Here is a 21,572-nt window from a genome sequence, read left to right as displayed (position 1 = left end):
GCAATTTCCTCTGCTAACTCTTTCAGCACCCTAGGATGACTCGAACATATTATCTGAGCAAGATACTCAGAAACCCAAGAACGTTTGCTCATCACTAGTTCTCCCACCATCAGAGCTTTTACAATTAGCAATACAGCAGAGCTGAGGAACCTAGCCCCACCCACTCCAAGCTCTGTATAGACAGTGTCTATAGACAGTGAGCTGCCAATCACAGGAGGGGATGGACCAGGAGATGCACTGCTCTAGTCCAGCAATAAGTTCTTGGTGCTGAAGCGATCATTGCTAGCAGATGACACCCGAAGCTTGATAAGAGGTATCTCTGAAATCTGTGTTTTAACACCTAAAGCATGCTGTCTTCAGCTTGCATAGCAAAAAACCTGCTGACATACTATTGAAAATAATAATAAATAGTCTTTTCATATTGACAAAAGGGGCTTTTTGAGCAAATCATCAAATAGCAATCAAGTCCATGGAAAACATCGAATGCACTCGGATGATATCTGTGTGCAGTCAGTTTTTCATGGACTAACCAAATGGAGGCATTGGAGAATTTTTTTTTCCCATCTTCTACACATCGGATCACATTTTGATCATAGCTTGATCCGAGTGTGATTAGAATAATCGGCCCGATTTTTCTCGGATGAGAGAATAGACGCTGGTAACCCTAGTCTCAGAGTGTGTAAATAACATAGATGCAGGGTTTATTCCAAAAAAACAAATGCTGTAAAGATCCCCGTGCACCTGTGCCAGCCTACCATGGTGAGGATGGGTTTTCCAGCCTCAGAATGTAAGCGTAGAAGGAATAAAATAATAAAAAAAAGTTTCATTTTATTTCACTGGTTGGCTTAATTGTAGTCAGTGGTTTCCATATGTGATGATGAAGCACTAACTCACCCGTCGATGACTGCCCAAAGCGATAATGAGTTCAGTGTGCGGACATCATTCTCTCCATATAAGGACCCATCTCGCCGTCATGTCTTCGAAGAGTGATTCATGTTCTCGGGACATAACAAGACAATGAGGACACTTCTGAAGTCTGTGGTTATTCAGATCATGAATCTATTGCAAGTAAACCCATGACACAATCTTTTTATCCAGGCTTTCAATGACAAGACTGCACAGGTGCTGCTGACCGGCACCAGAACGTCCCCTTCGGCCATTGCCTAGGGCGGGAACAGTCATACTATCGTGTCTGGTAAGCTCAGCCTTTCTTATCATGATGTTCTAAGCCAATTGGGAGAAACGTCTGCATGGTTACACATATTCTTTGAGAGGGATGGAGAGCGGGTACCAGCTAAAAACTATATGAGGGCATCTGGTGCAGGCTCCGGTGCCGTATTTTGTGCCTATTTTGAACAGCCGTTGTTGTATTTCTGTTTTCTTCCAGTGGAAACTAGAAAGTCAATGGTGAGATCTGTAGCATTCGATTGGAAGTGAAAATTACAGCTTACGAGGTCCTTCAAAGGAATGAAGTCCACATATCATCGACCTTCTTGGCACTTGACCCCTGTAATTTCCTGCCAAAAATGGTAACTATTTTTTTTTCTACACATCGTAGACTTTGTGGTAAAAGACTGAATTCTATCTGCTTCCTCTTGGAATGTGAACATAGTAGTAGTACCAAGAAGAAAGATCCATAGAGAAGTGCGACACCACCTAATGTTGGTTTACGTCACCACGTACCCAAAACTTGTTCACCTCCTCACATCCTTCCCTTCGTAACAGAGAAGTTGGTTATGAATTACAGGCACGACCATAATGTGGCACAGAGGTTGTGATGGCATTGGAGCCCTGGAGACTAAAGGGAAAAAGGTCCTAATGCCACCCATAGTTATGCCAGTACAATCAATAAAGATGTGTGTTTTCGGCAACTTTCATCTTGGCAGAAGATGACCATCTTTGAAAAAAAAATCATGATCTTGCAATACTCTGTCTTTATACGTGGCTCTGTAGTCATGGCCGAAAGTGTTGGCACCCTTGGAAATTGTTCCAGAAAATGATTTCAATTACACATGTTTATTCCCTTTGTGTATATTGGAACAACACAAAAAAAAGCCCCAAAATTGGCCAGACAAAATTCTTGGCTCTCAACTTAATATTTGGTTGCACACCCCTTTTGGAATAAATAAATGCAATCAATCACTTCCTATAACCATCAACAAGCTTCTTACTGGAATTTTGGCCCACTCTTCTTTTGTAAACTGCTCCAGTTATCTCCTATTTGAAGGGTGCCTTCAAAAATCTCTCCACAGGGGTTCAATGGGATTTGGATCCAGACTCATTGCTCGCCACTTAACAATTCTCCAGTGTTTTGTTTCCATCCATTTTTCAGTGCTTCCCAACAAACAAGCATGTGTTTGCGTGGGTTTCCTCCCACACTCTAAAGTCATACTGATAGGGAATCTAGATTGTGAGCCCCATTGGTGACAGTGATGCTCGTGTAAGTAAAAGGCTGTGGAATTAATGGCACTATGTAAGAGCGTAAAATAAAATATTTTTGAGGGTGTACAGATGTGACAATCATCAACTTGACACCAAACAAACAAGGTGCAAATCATGATGCTTCAAACCTTATAGTCACCAGACTTTACAATATAAACTCCATTTGTTATTAAAAATGTCAGATCTGATGAGGTTCCTGTACTTACTTTGAAAATTCATGTCTGAATGTACAATCTTTACATTAATATGCGTATTTTATTAGTCCAGTTGAAGAGTTAGAGAGTTCATTCTTCAGCATTCAGTCTCAACTGACTGACAGAGCAACAGCTTGTACTGAGGAGTGAGAGATAGCAGCAGCAGGGAGGAGGGACACTGAGGAACTGACAATCAGGACAGGTGGGTGGAGATTCAGCGGCAGGGAGGAGGAAAGCTGAGGAGCCGTTAATAGATCTAAAGACGAACATTCAGCAACAACAAGGAGGAGAGTCATCGATCAGTCTAAAAGCAAGGAGAATCAACACCAGAACAAAAAAAAGTGTGACACTGAGGAGTAGCCAATCAGGATAGGTGGGCGGACATCAAGTTTAAACATTCACAAAGGATTATATTTAGCTATTTTAACACCAATCATAGTAAGTATGCCAGCCTCATCAGGCCTAATACATCTATTGACACTTGTCATTGAAAGTGTTAATTTACTATTTGATCTGTAATATACTGTATTTTCACACTGGGTTCCTTAAAGCTCCAAGTTCTGCCTCCAACATCAATAAACTGGAGTGATCCTTCATAAGCTACCAGAATGCAGTCACGTGATTCATAAACTAATCTCAATTCCTGCACAACATTTATTTATAGGGGTTGTCTGGCTTGGAAAACCCAATTTCATATTTAGTGTATTATTAGAGCACCCAGTAATAACCCCATTTAATCAGCGTACAGAATGGATAAAGAACATGTAACACTTTGGAGGACCAGTCACATTCATGCATTACATGGATAGGGCATTAAGTCAGCGAGAACTGTGTTATACTCGGTTTCACCTGCGGAGGAGCTGTAGGAGAATCAAACAATTGCTGCCAAGTTTTACAGCTGATCTTTAGGGACCCAACAGCAGGACTGACTGTAAAGCTTATTTTTAGACGATAACCATTTCCTATCTATATCTTTACTGTAACTTTTTTTTTAGGGATAACCATTATTTGACATCAATGAACTTTGCAGATACCCATTTTTAATCGTATCTCTCCAACTTTAAGAAGTCTAATATTTTCTTGATGCCACTGACCTTTGATACATTCCTTTTGGAGAAAGCCCAATGTCACAAACCTCTGTAAATTATAAATCGATAAGCAGTTTTGTTTTTTTGCTTTTTTTTAAAGAAGCAGATTACGCAATATGTATTTTATATATTAATGATTAGCTGCTCTGTTCACAAAACTTGGATGTAAGGGAGAATGTAGCAGATTCTACAAGGATTTCTTTTTCTCTAGCAATGTATACAGGTGGTACCAGAATAAGGATTATTTTAGAAAGCTCCACCCCATTTGGCTGCTACCCCATGGGACACTATTAACGATTTATAAGGACTCCTCTAAAGGAATTTGTCAGCAGGAATTGAACCTAAAAAGTATTGATATGCACATGTAGCCCTTTCAAAGACCAGTCCAGAAATACCTTTACATGGCCAGTCCGTTTCTCCATTGAAAACTTTGTTTCAAGCAAGCGATGCTTATTTAAACTCACCTGTGGCAAGTAACAGGTGTGGGCATTATGAAAATCACAAGTGAGCCAGATAAAAAGAGGGGGGATGTTGACTCAATTTGTGTGTGTATGCCATGCCAAGCATGGAGAATAGAAAGAGAAGAGAACGGTCTGAGGACTTGAGAACCAAAATTGTTGAAAAATATCAACAATCTCAAGGTTACTATGTTCCTAAGTCCACAGTGTGCAACATAATCAAGAAGCTTACAACCCAGCTTACAACCCAGAACACTGTAGGTGGTCTCCCTGGATGACAGAGAAAAATTGATGGAAGGTTGCAAAGCAGTAAAGTCCTGATAGTGGATAGGCAGCACCAATCAAGTTTCAAAGAAATTCAAGCTGTCATGAAGGCTAAAGCTGCATCAGTGTCAGCGTGAACTGTCCATCGATATTTTAATGAAATAAAATGCTATGGCAGTAGACCCAGGAGGACCACACTGCTGACACAGAGACATAAATTCTAAACTGCAGTTTGCCAAAATTTACATCAGTAAACCAAAATCCTTCAGGGAAAGTGTCTTGTGGACAGATGAGACCAAGATAGAGCTTTTTGGCAAAACACATCATTTTACTGTTTACCGAAAATGGAATGAGATCTACAAAAAAAAGAGCACAGTACCTACAGTCAAATAAGGTGGAGGTTCAAAAATGTTTGAGGTTGTTTTGCTGCCTTTGTCACTGGGTTAAAAACACACATGTGACATGCACAAATGTGAGCACGTCGATCAGACAATGCTCACACCACCCACTAACTGCGATACAACAAGAAAACACAAAATGACAGATTTGCAAAAATATTCTGCAATAAAAAATGGCAGTAATCAGCAAGTGCTGGATAACAAATACAGGGTATTTAGTCGATACGATTTTCTGCGCAAAAAATGTACACCAAGCTGCTTCACCACGTCAAGGTAACCCCTATTGAAGCAGTCCCTATCTAATGTATTAAAAACCTGAACATGTGGACAGTGTCTAATATGAACAGGATTCAGACAGGCCGCTCCCTAGTATGTGCTTGTGGTCTGAGACAGCTCTTATGTGCACGTCACACAAGAGATGGGTGGGGTCTCCTAAACCATGCTAAGCAAGGAAAAAAAACAGATTAAAAACACACATGTGACATGCACAAATGTGAACACGTCGATCAGACAATGCTCACACCACCCACTAACTGAGATACAACAAGAAAATACAAAATGACAGATTTGCAAAAATACTCTGCAATAAAAAATGGCAGTAATCAGCAAGTGTTGGATAACAAATACAGGGTATTTAGTCGATACGTTTTTTTGCCAAAAAAATGTACACCAAGCTGCTCCACCACGTCAAGGTAACCCCTATTGAAGCAGTCCCTATCTAATGTATTAAAAGCCTGAACTTGTGAACAGTGTTTAATATGAACAGGACTCAGACAGGCCGCTCACTAGTATGGGCTTGTGGTCTGAGACAGCTCTTATGTGCTCGTCACACAAGAGAGGGTTTTTTTCCTTGCTTAGCATGGTTTGGGAGACCCCACCCCTCTCTTGTGTGATGTGCACATAAGAGCTGTCTCAGACCACAAACCCATACTAGGGAGCGGCCTGTCTGAATCCTGTTCATATTAGACACTGTTCACATGTCCAGGTTTTAAATACATTAGATAGGGACTGCTTCAATAGGGGTTACCTTAACATGGTGGAGCAGCTTGGTGTACATTTTTTTGCGCAGAAAATCATATCGACTAAGTACCCTGTATTTGTTATCCAGCACTTGCTGATTATTGCCATTTTTTATTGCAGAGTATTTTTGCAAATCTGTCATTTTGTGTTTTCTTGTTGTATCTCAGTTAGTGGGTGGTGTGAGCATTGTCTGATCGACGTGTTCACATTTGTGCATGTCACGTGTGTTTTTAATCCGTTTTTTTTCCTTGCTTAGCATGGTTTGGGAGACCCCATCCCTCTCTTGTGTGATGTGCACATAAGAGCTGTCTCAGACCACAAGCACATACTAGGGAGCGGCCTGTCTGAATCCTGTTCATATTAGACACTGTTCACATGTTCAGGTTTTTAATACATTAGATAGGGACTGCTTCAATAGGGGTTACCTTGACGTGGTGGAGCAGCTTGGTGTACATTTTTTTGCGCAAAAAAAGTATCGACTAAATACCCTGCATTTGTTATCCAGCACTTGCTGATTACTGCCATTTTTTATTGCAGAGTATTTTTGCAAATCTGTCATTTTGTGTTTTCTTGTTGTATCTTTGTCACTGGCTGTCTGGACTATATGAAATGCATCATGAAATTTGAAGATTACCAAAGTAGTGTTCAGTGTCAGAAAGCTGGGTTTGAGTCTGAGGCCATGAGTAGAGATGAGCAAATTTGATCGGGTCAGGGCTTATTGGGCAAGATATAGCGCCTACCAAATAAGCTGCAGATGGAACCCGACTTCATGGATTGCTCCGGCTTATCAGCTGTTCGGCTCCGCAGCTGCATGTGTCGCGGCTGTGTGACAGTCATGACACATGCTTGTTTGTTGGGAAGCATTGAAAAATGGATGGAAACAAAACACTGGAGAGTTGTTAAGTGGCGAGCAATGAGTCTGGATCCAAATCCCATTGAACACCTGTGGAGAGATCTTTGAAGGCACCCTTCAAATATGAGATAACTGGAGCAGTTTACAAAAGCAGAGTGGTCCAAAATTCCAGTAAGAAGCTTGTTGATGGTTATAGGAAGCGATAGATTGCATTTATTTATTCCAAAAGGGGTGTGCAACCAAATATTAAGTTGAGAGCCAAGAATTTTGTCTGCCCAATTTTGTGACTAGCTATTTAGTGACTGCCTACTATCTAGTGTCAAGAGAGTGGAATAAAGTTACTCGAAGAGATCCAGCAATCTGTTAAAATTAGTGTGCAAATTGCCTCTTCAGAGAGAGAGAGGACTTAAACACTATAGCCCCACCTGTTGGTCGTAGCGATCCTACAAGTCACAATCAACCCTTTATTGAGTCTTGTAATATGACTTAGGATACATTTCTAGGTTTTTGGGGTTTTTTTTTAAGTGGTAAAAACAAAACCAAAGTTTGTAAAAAAAAAAAAAAAAAAAAAACGCCATTTTTCAGCATCTGGGGCCAGGTAAGGGCTTATTTTTTGCATGCCGATCTGATGTTTTTATTGATCCCATTTTGGTGGAGATATGATCTTTTGATTGCCCATTACTGCATTTTATTGCATTGTCGCAGTGAAAAAAAACCCCATAATTCTGGCATTTTGATTTTTTTTTCTCATTACGCCGTTTACAGATTGGATTAATTCTTTTTATATCTTGATCGGGCGATTCTGAATGCGGTGATACCAAGTGTGTGTGTGTGTGTGTGTGTGTGTATGTGTATATATATAATCTCTAATAATATATATAATTTTTTTTAACTGTTTTATTTTGAATGGGGCGAATTGGGGGGTGATTTGAACTTTTTATATATTTAAATTTTTTAAAAATATTTTAATCATTATTTATTTTTTTTACTTCAATAGTCTCCATGGGATCCGATTGCTTGTGCTGCATAGAGCAGGACTGGAGCCCTTCTCAATATAGCAGAAATGCTCACTTGTTTTGAATGACAGCTGCCGGACGGCGCTCATAGCTGTCCGGCTTTCACAACCACAGGGGTCTCTTGCAGACCCCGGGTTGTCATGCCAATCCATTGGCGATCCATGGTCATGTGACACTGGTGCCTATGGGTGGGATTAATGACACGCTTCCTGCGCGTGCATGTTAAATGCTGTTTTCTCAGAGTTTGACAGCGGCACTTAAGATGTTAACAGCCATGGGTGGATCGCGATTCCACCCACGGCTGTTAGGGGCACATAACAGCTGATCAGATCATCACTGGAGCCCACACCAAACAGGGGAAGGCGTCTAATGTCAGATATATCCGTCATTGGACTTTAAGGGGTTAACTTCCACAGCGCTTTACGTACAGTATCAACGCTTTCCCCTTCGGGGCTCAAAATCTAAATTCCCTATCTGTATTTCTTTGGAGCTATGAAACATCAGTCTTGGTAAATCTTCGCTCTTCAGTGGTGCCCAGACGGGAAGGAGTTAATAACGTTCCAATAAAATAGTAGAAAACAATGGAAGTGCCTTTAGCCTCCAGTCTTTGTTCCAGACCTGAATCATATTATGAAACTCTGGTGCCCAGTCCACACATATTGCTTTTTTTAAAATATTTACAGTTCAGGCTATGATGTACGCATTTCCAAAGTTATATTTTATCCAGGCATTTCATAAGTAAGATAAAGAGCCGGTCTTGGCAAACACACAATTTTCTTTTTTTTTTTTAACATACGCTTTGTAGGGTCTTAATACAATTAGTAATGGATAACTTGGAAGGGAAAGTGTTAATACAATAGGACACCATTAGGGGATAATCGTTCGGAGAGTTTCAATTTCTCCATCGGTTCTCTATCTGTAGATGGTTGTGGTGTCAGGCGTTTGTCACTGTTAATAAAATTCTGATGTTTCACATCAAGGAAATGATGTTTTAGCAACTTTTCCAAATTTTTCGTCATGGTCAAATCGAGGCAGCCAAAAACCGCACAGCGCACATCATCATTTTCTGTGAGCACAGAATTGTAATTATCCCACCACCTCGGATTCAAGGCGATTTTACTGCTGCAATACGTTATCTTCACTAAAGACACAAAAGGTATATTTAGATGCTGATGACCACTGCTGTTAATGGATGGAGGCCTTGAGAACTGATTGCTACCTGACTGCATCCGCAGGTCTTCTTTTGATTAGCCGGCCAGGCGCAATGCCACATGTATGTCATGACGCAACAGTGACCTCGCATCAGGCCAGCTCCTCAAAAGAAGAACCATATATATTGGGAGGTTGGAGGTGCTCAGGGCTCCCATCCAGTGGCCGATGGTCTGAGCCCTGAAAATTGATTCACATCAACCCTAAAGATCGACAATCATTTATATCAGGGGTGGGGAATGTCGTTTTTTTTTTTTTACCTGTGAAGGACCAATTAGATATTTATACCATCCTTCAGGGCCCGTACAAATTGCACATTACCTCCGCCCACAAAGTACGTCCTAGGGCTGGCACTGGTGTCCAGACGTAATCTGTCATTACACGCCCTCAGCGTTCAGTAGGAAGTGCTGCGTGCGTATGCTCACAGAGCAAGAAGAAATGTAATGGTTCCGCGACCATCAAAATACAGTTGCCGGCCCAAGCACTGCGGTCCCTGGGAATCTGACCAAGGGCTGGATAAAAGGTCGTCAAGGACCGTAAACAGCCCAAGGTTCCCCATACCTGATTTATATTATCCTTCTGTGCTCATAGAATATTGTGTCATTGGTTGTAAATTCCATTTATAGACAGTGTGATGTTCTGTCGAGGGTTTTTATTTTTCCCCGTCATGAATGATCCAACACCCGGCAAACAAATATTTTGGTCGTTTGTTGGGCAATTGCCAGCATGTTTGCATCACTCCAGCTTATCGGCTCATCTAAAAGGACCACTGGCGGACACAGACAGAAGAGGCCCTTGTCTAAGGGTACTGTCACACTTAGCGATGTACCAGCGATCCTGACCAGCGATATGACGCGGTCAGGATTGCTGGTACATCACTAAGTGGTCGCTAGTGAGCTGCCACACAGGCAGATCTCGCCAGTGACATCGCTGGGGACGGGGGTCGCTACTTACCTGTCACACCAGGCGATCCTGCATCCTCCCGCCCGGCTCCACGCATCGCTCGTCGTCACAGCAGGAAGCGCCGCAGGAAGCTGACGATGAGAAACAGTCCTGGACGTTCTCGCGCGATCAGCGATAACCAACGGGGGAGCCGGTCGTAGGTAAGTATCAGACACAGCGATATCGCTATAACGTCACTAGTTCTAGCGATATTGCTAGCGATATCTCTTAGTGTGACATGCCCTTAAGAACAGTAGATTGGCCCTTTGCAGTCCAAAGCGACTCATAGTTTCCTTGGCTGCGTGTTTGGGATCATTGTCTTGCTGACATGTCCACCCTTGTTTCATCTTCATCATCCCAGTAGATGGCAACATATATTTTTCAGGAATGTCTCAGTACATTTGTCCACTCATCCTTCCTTCAATCATGTGATGTTTGTCAGTGCTATATCTTGAAAACCAGCCCCACACCATGATGTTCCCACCTCCAAACTTCACTGTGTCTATGGTGTTATTGGAGTGGTATACAGTGCCTTTTGGCCTCCAAACATGGTATGTATTATGGCATCCAAAGAGTTAAACATTAGTCTCGTCTGACCATACATGTCATGCTGCAACAATGACATCAGGTCAGGCCAGCTTATCAAAAGAACTGCAAATAATGGGTCTCGAGAGGTGATTCTAAGGTCTCCCATCAAGTTGCCACAAATTACTCACACGGCCAGTGGACTGACCCCTGAAAATTGATTTGTACCAACTTTAAAGTAGCCGATCATTTATACGATCGTTCTGTGCGCACAGACTAATATGCTATTGGATGCAAACCCCTTGTTAGACTGTATGATATGCTGCTGATTTAAATGCTTGCATGAGTGAACCAATCACCCGGCAAACAAATATTTTGCTCATTTGTTGGGCAATTCCAGCTTGCTTATGGGTCACTGTCAGAAGAGGACCCCTTGTGCAAGAACAGTATACGAGCCCTTTGCAGTCCATTAGCTCTTCATAATACACAGTTCCACCAGTTTTGAAGTTGGAAAAAGGCCCCTTACTTTTTGGGCCCCTGTGCGACTTCACAGGATGCACCATTGATACATCCGCCCCTGGAAGGGACCTTAACTTGGTTTGACGTGTCTGATGGTCATCCAGATTTATGACCACCCGGAATACTATACAGATGATTTCATTGGTAGCTTGAATTGGCGACAAATCTTTTAGGTTGACTAACATGATTATGGCTTTTAAGATGCCATAAAAGGGGTGATCATAACCCATTAATGGGCACTGATGCAACGTCAATCAGAACTAATTTACTAGCCTGTTTACACAGCTCGACAAAATACGAGCATTCTGTCCCCATGATCTGATCACCTGACAATCACTCGTTCTCTGACTCGTGGCCCATCTACATGCACCTTAACCTAGACAACCACCCCATACATGCACACTCAGCTCGGCAGTGCCTTATCTCTTGTATGAATATAAGGATCCCATGTTGTATTTTATCATGCACCATTCTTCTGTCCCACAACATCATCTATTGGAGTCGAGTCTGGAGGCAACCATTCATATTACTTGGTTATCAGTCCTGGTGAAATCAATGGGTCTGGCTAATTTTAATGTGAATAGGGGACTTTATAGTTCAGTTGGTTCTTAGGGGTAACCTTTCTCCTTGTGGAGAGTGATGTTTGATATTTCAGGGTAAGGAGGCTTATATAAGCCATGCATGCCTCTCTAGGAAATTGAATATGCAAATTGCCTCTTCAAAGAGGAAGAGGACTAGAGCGCCACCTATTGGAAGGTAGGTATAAGGTGGCACTAGTGTTTGTCATCTTCCCCCTTTAGAGGCAATTTGCACATTATAGTTCCAAGGCACACTAAAACATACTTAATCAATGAGAGATTCAACTTGGTGAACCCAATAATAAATTCTTCTGGTGACAGCTTATATTTCCTAAAAATAAAATGATCGGGCATATTAAAATTCAACATGCACATCCTGTTCCTCCAACATCTATGAGGGACAGCCCTGATACCTTCATTCATATTACATGGTTGTTCGAGCGAAACAAATTGGCCTAAACTCAACTGATGTATAGTGTCATGATCTCAGTGCGGGTTTGACTCGCACACGTGGGGTTAATGTCTGGAACCAGTGCTGATGACTGGCATTTCTGGGGTTAAAGGTTGTGATCCCAGTGCAGGCTTACCTGCACACCTGGGGCTATGATTGTGGCCTCTCCCTGGGTCTGGGAGAGGCTTCTTATAGCCTCAGGACGCTCCCATCCCCGTCAGTTATACTTTCACCCTTGGCATAGTGTGGTGACCCCTGAGTGTGTCTGTGCTGTGTTCTGGTTGCTTGATTCTCTGTGTACGACTCGGTCTGTTCCCTGGATATTGCTTTGGATTCTGCTTGGTACCTTCTATGTCTGTTTGGTTTTGACTTCTGCTTGGCCCTGACTATCCGTTCTGTCTCATCCCTGGTACTTTACTGATATCTCTGTGTATGACCTCCATTTTTGCCTGACTCTGAATATTTCTATATAGTGTCCTGCCATCTCTGAAAGCGGAATGCTAAGCCCCGCCCCCTTGCAGTCACATGACCGTAGGTCCCGTGACTGCTTGCTAAACTTCAGCGTCCACAGGTCCTGTGTATCTGTGCTTTCCGACTGTACCTGACCCAGGGCCCCCCTACAGTGCGGGTGAGTCCCTGCTCAGCGGAGGGTGCATGCCGGCGCTGGCAGGATCCTGACTTATAGCATATGGCTCCCTAAAGTTTCTGGTCATGAGGCTTTATGGTACTGGTTCTTGTTGCTTATGTGCCCTATTAAATCACTATTTTTGCTCAGTTGTCAAACTTACTAATTTTCACTTGACTACAAAGAGGGAGTAGTTTATGCAGATTTTCATCAAAACGGGTTATTATTCTGAACAAGTAATGGCTGAATATCCAATATTAACACTTGGGCTTTTGAGTCATGATGCTCTTCTCATTAATTTGTATGTAAAGTTACACTGCAGTAATGAAATTAAGTTTTATCTGACAGCTCTCTGTGTTGATACTGTCAAAAGTGACTCATTGGGGCTTTATCTTGACCCTTTAGCATCTACAGAAAAAAGTGGAACCTACCCTACAGCAAGTGAATTGTAATAGTACATGTAAATAACTTGGGGTACCACCATGACAAGGTGAACCCATCAGGATGGTCCAAACCTGTCTCCAGTATTAAATCCTTACCATGCGTTGAACTATGTCAGTGTGAATAAGGGCAGAGCAGGACAAGGTCTCGATTGAAACGTCCATCCATAGGAAGCTATACAGATGGAATACTCGGCTCATAAACAGGGGGCCACGCTTCGTGTACAGGTTGTGAACCAAGGATGCAGGATAATAAACATACTGCAGGAATACTTGAAAAATCTGGTGCAGATTTGAGCCAGAGATCTGAAATTAGTTTGTGGATCTGGTTTGGGGAATCTCATTTTATTACAGGGTTCTGGACCGAAATTTGATAGTAATACAGAGGTCTGATTTGGAGTAAATATTTAGACTCATTACATTAATTTAGAAGTCTTGGGTCTGGCCTGGGGTCTGATATTACCGTAATTTAGAAGTATGGTTTGAGGTGTGGATTTAAGACACTAATTTAGGGGTCTGTTATTAATATATGGGTGTAGGACCAAGTAATCATATAAGGGGTATCTATTATACTTGGTCATTCCCATTTTTCCACTCCCATTTCGGGTAAACCTACATTCAAACCCCAGACCTCCTAAGTTATTTTAGAGGTCTGGTCAGGGGTGTGAAATTAATTTGAAAGAGTTCTAGTCTGGGGTCTATCACTAATTCAGGAATAAAGTAGGGCGTCTGCTATTGAAGGGGGTTGTCCAAGCTTGGGACAAAAGTCTGCAGTAGCTCTCCCACCTGGTTCTTCCATAAAAACTTTTTCTTTGTAGAAGTGTTATTTGAATTTGCAGACTTTTATATGTTGTCTAAGAATTTTCTTATATAAAGGAGTTGTCTGGGTTTTAGTAAATATGAATATAGAAGGAAAGCATTTGATTGGTTGCATTGTCTTACAATTTTTGGGTTCCCCAACCTGTGGTTCTCCAGCTGCTGCTCTTCAACAACTTCCATTGCGCTCTGACATGACTACGAAGATACAGCGCCCCTCTTATCTAAGGCTGTGCCAGGTATTGCAGCTCATCCCCATTCACATTTTAATGTCTAATCTGAACCAGCCCCGTCACGTGTATCCTAATAATCATGTTAGAGGGTCATATATCAAAAGTAGTGCAGCTAAAAGGCTGGAAGCCCATCGGGGACAGGGACTGATTTAAGTGATGACAGTCGTGTACAGTGGAATATGTTGGAGATGTATAAGAAAACAGGTTGAATAATAAATATGTGGCTTCTTGCGGATCCTTGCTGTAACTTTCCATCAGTGATGGATGTAATCTCTTGGTCCTTGTCCTGGGTCTCCTCCCTGTTGTTCTAAGAATTAGTGTCGACCCCTGAGAGTAAGAGAAGACTATGCCGGCCGCGTAGATGTTCCATGTGTTCCTGCGCATCGTCGTCTACTATTCCATTACATGTAGCAGCAGAGAATGTGCCATGCCTGAATGCTGCAGCAGGAGTCACTACTGTATTTATGCTGCACAAAGCCGAGGAGATGAACGCGTACGGGAAATCGGGCGCGTTGGGAAGACGTTCTCTGCAGGATAGAACATATCTTGTTCCATACGTCAATGACCACGATCTCAGAAATTACCTAAAATGATTCACACAGCCATTAACAGACATGTAGTCATCATACCGTCACAACTCGCCTTTTGGAAAGTTCTGGAAATGCTCAAAATGTTAAGAAAATTCACAACCATATATATTATACTGTATGTAGTATAGTAAAGGTTTTCCTCTTTATTCATAAACCTTGTTAGCACATGAGTATTCTCGCTCATCGCTGAAGTATCTTTGGCGTGCTCGAATACCTGTGTGTTAGACAATTCTCCTGCATGTGTTGCGCCTGTCGAACAGCCACGAGACATGCAGCCGCGGGGACTAGAACATAGTGTTCAAGCATGCTGAAGATACTCTTATTAGCACCCGAGCATGCTCAGATAACACATTATCCCAGCACGGATACATATATATATATATATATCAGCAGTAAATAATCACTAGAAGACTAGTAGACCCCGCTGCCAGGTAGTCCAAGTCCAGTCCCAGCACCAATTGGATATATAATAATATTAATACTTTTTATTAACAAAATATATATATTAGTGTGTGTGTGTATATATAATATTTTCAATTGGTGCTGAGATTTTGTAATCTCTACAGCAACAAAATATAAAATGAACCGGATCATAATCTGATATACATACAATGTGTAAGGTCACATTCATACTATGGTCATTTCACAGACCAAACCCAAGTAAAAACAAACTAAGCATATGCCCTGTATGAAGTTAATGGTAAATTGGTACATGTAAATTAACATGGGGAACTTAGTTAACTCCATTTTGATTAAAAAAAAAAACCTAAAAGCCATCCCACCACGACAAGGTGACCCCAATCGGGATGGTCCTATCCTGTCTCTAGTATTCAAACCCTAGTTTGTGTCAGCCAACCTCAATCTAGGTTAGGGTAGAGCAGTGACACATAGTTGGAATCAGGGTCTCTGCCCCTACATTATGTTGCTCTCTGATTAGGTGACAAAAACCTCGTGACAGATTCCCTTTAAACGGGTTATTTTTCTGATGACTTCCCTTTAGGAAGTCAGCAAAGAACATTAAGCACTGAATACAGATACTTGTGTGTTTTCCACCCTTTTTTTTTTAGTCTATTTTATATGTGCTTGTCTGCTTTGTGGGAGAAGTTTAGGAATTTCAAATGTTTTCACCTGATTTCGTTATGTGTGTCTTTTTAAAAAGTCACAAAATTTGGTGCCGCTTAACTCCAGTCCTCCCTGGTGTGTTTTTGTGTACGGCTAAAAGTTTGTCGAAAAAATTATTTCTTTTTTCTAAACTTTTGGTGCAATGAGTTGCAAAATGGTTCAAGGCAGAGAAAAGCCGCTTTTTGACTTTGCACCGCATCCTTGAATCGCTTTCCCCATTTTCATGAATTGGGTTTCCATTTTTAGAGCCAATCACAAGACAAAAAGACAGGGACTTAAAAGCCCCCCACAAATGATGACCTTAGGCTAGTTTCACACTTGCTTTTTTTTGCAGCGCGTTTTTCCCGCAAAAAAACGCATTGAAAAAACGCATACAAAAGCATACAACTGCTGCGTTTTTTTCAAGCATTTTTATGAGCATGCATGAAAAAAACGCAGCGTTTTTAAGCGTTTGTATGCGTTTTTAGTGCGTTTTTACCGCGTTTGCGTTTTTTTCCAACATTAGGTGGCCACTCACACTAACCCAAACCATGACTTTACTAACCCTAACCCTGACCCTGACCCTAACCCTAACCCTAACCCTGACCCTAACCCTAACCCTAACCCTTAACCAAACCATACTTAACCCTAACCCTGACCCTAACCCTGAACCTAACCCTTAACCAAACCATACTTGACCCTAACCCTGACCCTAACCCTAACCCTAACCCTTAACCAAACCATACTTAACCCTAACCCTGACCCTAACCCTGAACCTAACCCTTAACCAAACCATACTTAACCCTAACCCTGACCCTTAACCAAACCATACTTAACCCTAACCCTGACCCTAACCCTTAACCAAACCATACTTAACCTTAACCCTGACCCTAACCCTAACCCTGACCCTAACCCTAACCCTAACCCTGACCCTAACCCTTAACCAAACCATACTTAAACCTAACCCTGACCCTAACCCTTAACAAAACCATACTTAACCCTAACCCTGACCCTAACCCTTACCCTAACCCTTAACCAAACCATACTTAACCATAACCCTGACCCTAACCCTTAACAAAACCATACTTAACCCTAACCCTGACCCTAACCCTTACCCTAACCCTTAACCAAACCATACTTAACCCTAACCCTGACCCTAACCCTGACCCTAACCCTTAACCAAACCATACTTAACCCTAACCCTGACCCAAACCCCAACCCTAACCCTGACCCTGACCCTAACCCTAACCCTTAACCCCCTTAACTAACCCTAACTCTAACCCAAACCCCTAAATTCCATGGTTAACCAAAAAAAACGCATGTGCAAAAAAACGCATACATGAGCATGCTAGTGCGCACATATGCGCATCCATAGGCTATAATGGCCATTTTTAGCGCAAAACGTGCGCATATGTGCGCATGCGCTTTTTTGCAGGGCCAAAAAATGCAACATGCTGCGTCTGGAAAATACAAACGCACACCCCAAAAAAACGCAGCGCATGAAAATCGCATACATGCACTTACCAGTGCGCAGGTATGCGCACCCATTTTAAATATAGGGGAAAAAACGCATGCGCACATATGCATTTTTTTCCAGCGCAAAAAAACGCAAATGTGAAACCAGCCTAAATGTTTCATTCATCTTGCACATATGTCTGCTGGTTCATCTGACACATACTTATCCTTCTCCAACTCTGATTACTGCAAAGTCAGGCCTCATTTATCCCTTAGATAAATCCTCACCGTACAGGCACAGCAGGAAAAACTTTATGTAAATTTGTATTTTTTGCATGATTTCTTGTATTGCATTGACATTCTGATGCATTAAAGGAGTTGTCCACGGTTTCGCCAACATGTTCTAAATCTGTTTCCGGACGTTAATATGATCATGGTTTTCGGATTATTGGTTTGTTGTAGCCTAGGGTCACGCAATTGTTTTTCTGTCAAACAAGAGATTTTGGTTGATCAGAGTATGATCATGGTGTGATTAGCATAATCAGAGTTTGATCAGAGTGTGATCTGATTTTCTTGGATGAGGAGAAAAAAAAAAAAGAAATTGAAATTCGCCAAGTGGAATCCAATAATTGAATGCAGCCCATGCTTGCTGGAAATTTTATTTTTTTTATTTTTTTCCCCTCTGGCAGGCAAAACTAAGACATGCACCGCCCCATAAAATAACATGGGGATGAGTGCTATTCATCAAAACGATGGATAGCATTTGTCTTATTATTTTATTTTTTTTTTTTTACGGTTATCTGCATGAGCCCTTAAGGTGGCCATTACTTGCTGAGAAGTCAGTTTTCCTTGGCTGCATCAAACTTGCGTTTGGTAACAATTGATTTATTTTGTACCTGTTTTAATAATATATTGGGTTTATGAGATTAATAAGGAATGAGATGAGTAATATTTTTAATTCTGGCATGAAGCCCATGTTCTCCACATTTGTGTTGGTGAGGCTCAGATAAAAAACTGACACGGACGTCATTGATTATAGCTCCATGAAATCATGAAAAATGCTGTATTAGAGGTTGAGAAGACCAGGGGTTGTCCAACCTTAGTGTTCCAGTCTGCAGTCAAATAGACTTGACTGCAGATGTGTGAATCCTCACATCGCGGTCACTGCATGCTGTGAGGATTGTTCAGTGCCTGGAATAGGCAGGCACGTGACCCATTTCCACTTTTTTCTTTACGATGAGTTGTTTACTCTGCCTGGGTGATATATCCTGCATCTGGCTCCGTTCTAGTTATCTGATAAAGCTGACTACAGGCCTCTTCCCTCTGTTTCACACCTGAATGCATTTGTAAGAAAATATATTGTGAGCAAACTGTTTGCAAAGATGTTATTTTGCTGTGCATCACCTAAGCGTAGCACTTAAGTGTATTGCAATGAATTAGACCAACATTGAACCAGATGGGAACTGAAGGTAACTGGATACATCATCACATGAAAACAATGTTTCTTTTTGTTTTCACTCACCCCTGTAATCCTTCACTTTCTACTAACCCCCTAATCCCTACACCAATTAATGAACTGGTCATCGCTCCCTCCATCCATCTCACCTCTTCCTCAGAGCTGTTCCTCAACATAAAATCCTGTCTCCGAACACAGACAGCCACCTCATTCTCTTTCTTGCTTTCACCTACTAACACTTTCTCTGCTTATCCTTACTGCCGGCGATATCTCTCCAAAGCATGGTGTTCCTCATCACATCCCCACATTCACTTCAACGACTCATCCATAGTCTATCACAAATTTCCACAACCTTTCTAACCTTATACCCATTCGAGCAGCCCCTGCTTCCCCAGTCCCTCTAATAGAAGCTCTATGGAACAGTCGCTCTGTCTGCCGCAAACTTTCATACAAACGTGATCTTTTCATTACAAACAAACTTTCTTTCCTTGGCATCACTGAAACCTGGCTCACCCCTTCGATAGAGCCTCTCCAGCTGCACTTTTTTATGGTGGATTCCACCTTTCCCACACCGACATCCCCAGTAGCAAGCACGGTGGAGGAGTTGGTTTTCTCCTGTCAGATAACTGCTTATTCACCTAAATTCCACTGCCACCATCTGTTACCCTCCTTTCTTTTGAGGTGCACTTTGTGCGCATATACTCCTCTTCTCAACCTCCAACTGACTATCATTTATCGCCCCCTGGGCAAGCCATCATAGTCTTCGACCACTTCACCTGGTTACTTAATTTCCTTTCTGCTGAAATCCCCATTATCCTCATGGATGACTTCAACATCTTCACTTACACATCCCACTCAGCTGTCTCTAAGCTTCTATCTCTCTTCCTCCTTAGGCCTCGCTCAATGGTCTTCCGCAGCCACTTGCAAGGAGGGCCACATACTTGACCTCATCTTAAGATCACAACCTACTTCCATTCTCTTCCCTCTCCTCGGCCAACAATCCCTACTCCACACATGCACACACTCACAGAAATCTCAAACACCTTGATTTACACTCACTGAATCTCTCCTCCCTCTTGCAGAGATAAGTTCTTTACACAATTCAGATGCTGCTGCTTTGTAAAGCACCACAACAGCTGCAGCTCTCAAATTGGTTGCCCCCCTACACACACACACACACACACAAGCTTGCACAATCAACAAGCAACCGAGGCACACCAGCCTGACCAAAGTGGGACTCCAGGGTTGGTGAGTGGAGATGGAAAAGATCCCATTCGACCGAGCACTTCATCACATTCACACATTCCACTGCTTTCAAGTTCACACTCACCGCAGCAAAATAAACCTACTTCTTATCACTCGTATCCTCCTTATCTCACAACTCCTAGAGAGATTTTCAACACTTTAAATTCTTTCCTCCATCCCCCTGCACCTCCTTTTTCTCTTCTCATCTCAGCTGAAGACTTTGCCTCATTCTTCAAGCAGAAGATTGATAGCATCGGACAAAGCTTTGGATTACAGTCTCCACAGCCCCTCCTCATTACTACTCAGCCCTCCTCCTCCAAAACAAGCTTCTCTGCCATTACATAAGATCAACTTTTCTTTATACTCTCCAGATCACATCTCACCACCTGTGTAGTTGACCGTTCCACCTCATCCCAAACCTCACCAGTCTTTATCCCAATGCTAATCCATCTCTCCAACTTATCACTAACTGGTGTCTTCCCTTCTTGTTTCATACATGCCTCCCTTAACCCATCCTCTTTGTCTAGCTATCATCTCATATCACTACTCCCCTATGCCTCAAAACTACTGTAACAACACATCCATTTTGAACTGTCCACCCTTCTCTCCTCCTGTTCCCTCTTTGACCTCTTACAATCTGGCTTCCGACGGCGTTATTCCACTGAAACTGCCCTGACTAAAGTCAGCAATGATCTACAAACTGTCAGGTCCTCCTCCTTCTGGTCCTGTCCTCTACCTTCGACACAGTGGACCATTCCCTCTTACTATAGATTCTATCATCTCTTGGCATCACAGACTTGGCCCTATCTTGTATCTCTTCATATCTAACAGACCAGACATTCAGCATCACCCACTCACACACCACCTCCTCATCTTGCCCCCTATCTGTCAGTGTCCCCCAAGATGCAGTTCTGGGAGCCCCGCTCTTCTGAATCTAAACATTTTGGCTTGAGACAGCTGATGGTCTCATGACTTTCAGTTTCATATCTATGCCGATTACAAACAGATCTACTTCTCTGGACCCAATATCACCTCCTTACTAACCAAAATCCTAAAATGTTTGGCTGCTATTTCATCTTCTCTGATAGATTTCTAAAACTTAACATGGATAAAACAGATTTAATCATCTTTTCCCATCTCACTCAACCCCACCAACAGATCTATCCATCAAAGTCAATGGCTGCTCACTCTCCTCAGCTCCTTAAGCTCGCTGCCTCCTGCTGTTCCTCAGCCTCTCCTCTCTGTCAATTCCTTCACTAGCTCCCCATTACCCAGAGACTCTAGTTCAAAGCCCTGCCTATGACATACAAAGCCATCCACAACTGGTCTTCTCCATACATCTGTGACCTCGTCTCCCGGTACTTTCCTGCACGCAACCCCCGATCCTCACAAGATCCTTCTTCTCTAGTCCCCTCTTATCTCCTCTTTCTACAATCGCATACAAGATTTCTCCCACGCATCCCCCCTACTCTGGAACTCTCTTCCCCCAACACACCAGAATCTCACCTATCGTGGAAACCTTCAAAAGGAACCTGAAAACCCATCTCTTCCAACAAGCCTAGAACCTGCACTAACACTGGTTCGACCAGCTCTACTCTAACCTATTGTATCCTCACCCATCCCTTTCAGACTGTGAGCCCTCACAGGCAGGGTT

General features: G+C 42.3%; 1 long non-coding RNA gene across 2 annotated transcripts in view; it reads left to right on the top strand.

Annotated features, from left to right (window-relative positions):
- LOC141088207 (uncharacterized) overlaps positions 1-21,572 on the top strand; it is a 37,881-nt gene that overhangs the window by 4,653 nt on the left and 11,656 nt on the right. Inside the window, exons 2-3 of one of the 2 annotated variants that reach the window (XR_012231852.1) lie at positions 1,099-1,195; positions 1,388-1,529. This is a non-coding gene — a long non-coding RNA (uncharacterized lncRNA). Of the gene's footprint in view, positions 1-1,098; positions 1,196-1,387; positions 2,102-21,572 lie in introns of those variants that run through there. The other variant, XR_012231851.1, reaches the window with a different exon arrangement.

This window comes from Dendrobates tinctorius, unplaced genomic scaffold (genome assembly GCF_039654945.1).
Source record: "Dendrobates tinctorius isolate UK_male_01 unplaced genomic scaffold, ASM3965494v1 ptg000038l, whole genome shotgun sequence".
Taxonomy (NCBI): domain Eukaryota; kingdom Metazoa; phylum Chordata; class Amphibia; order Anura; family Dendrobatidae; genus Dendrobates; species Dendrobates tinctorius.
The sequence above is the reverse complement of the archived record's forward strand: the minus strand, read 5'-3'. Positions and strand labels throughout refer to the sequence as shown.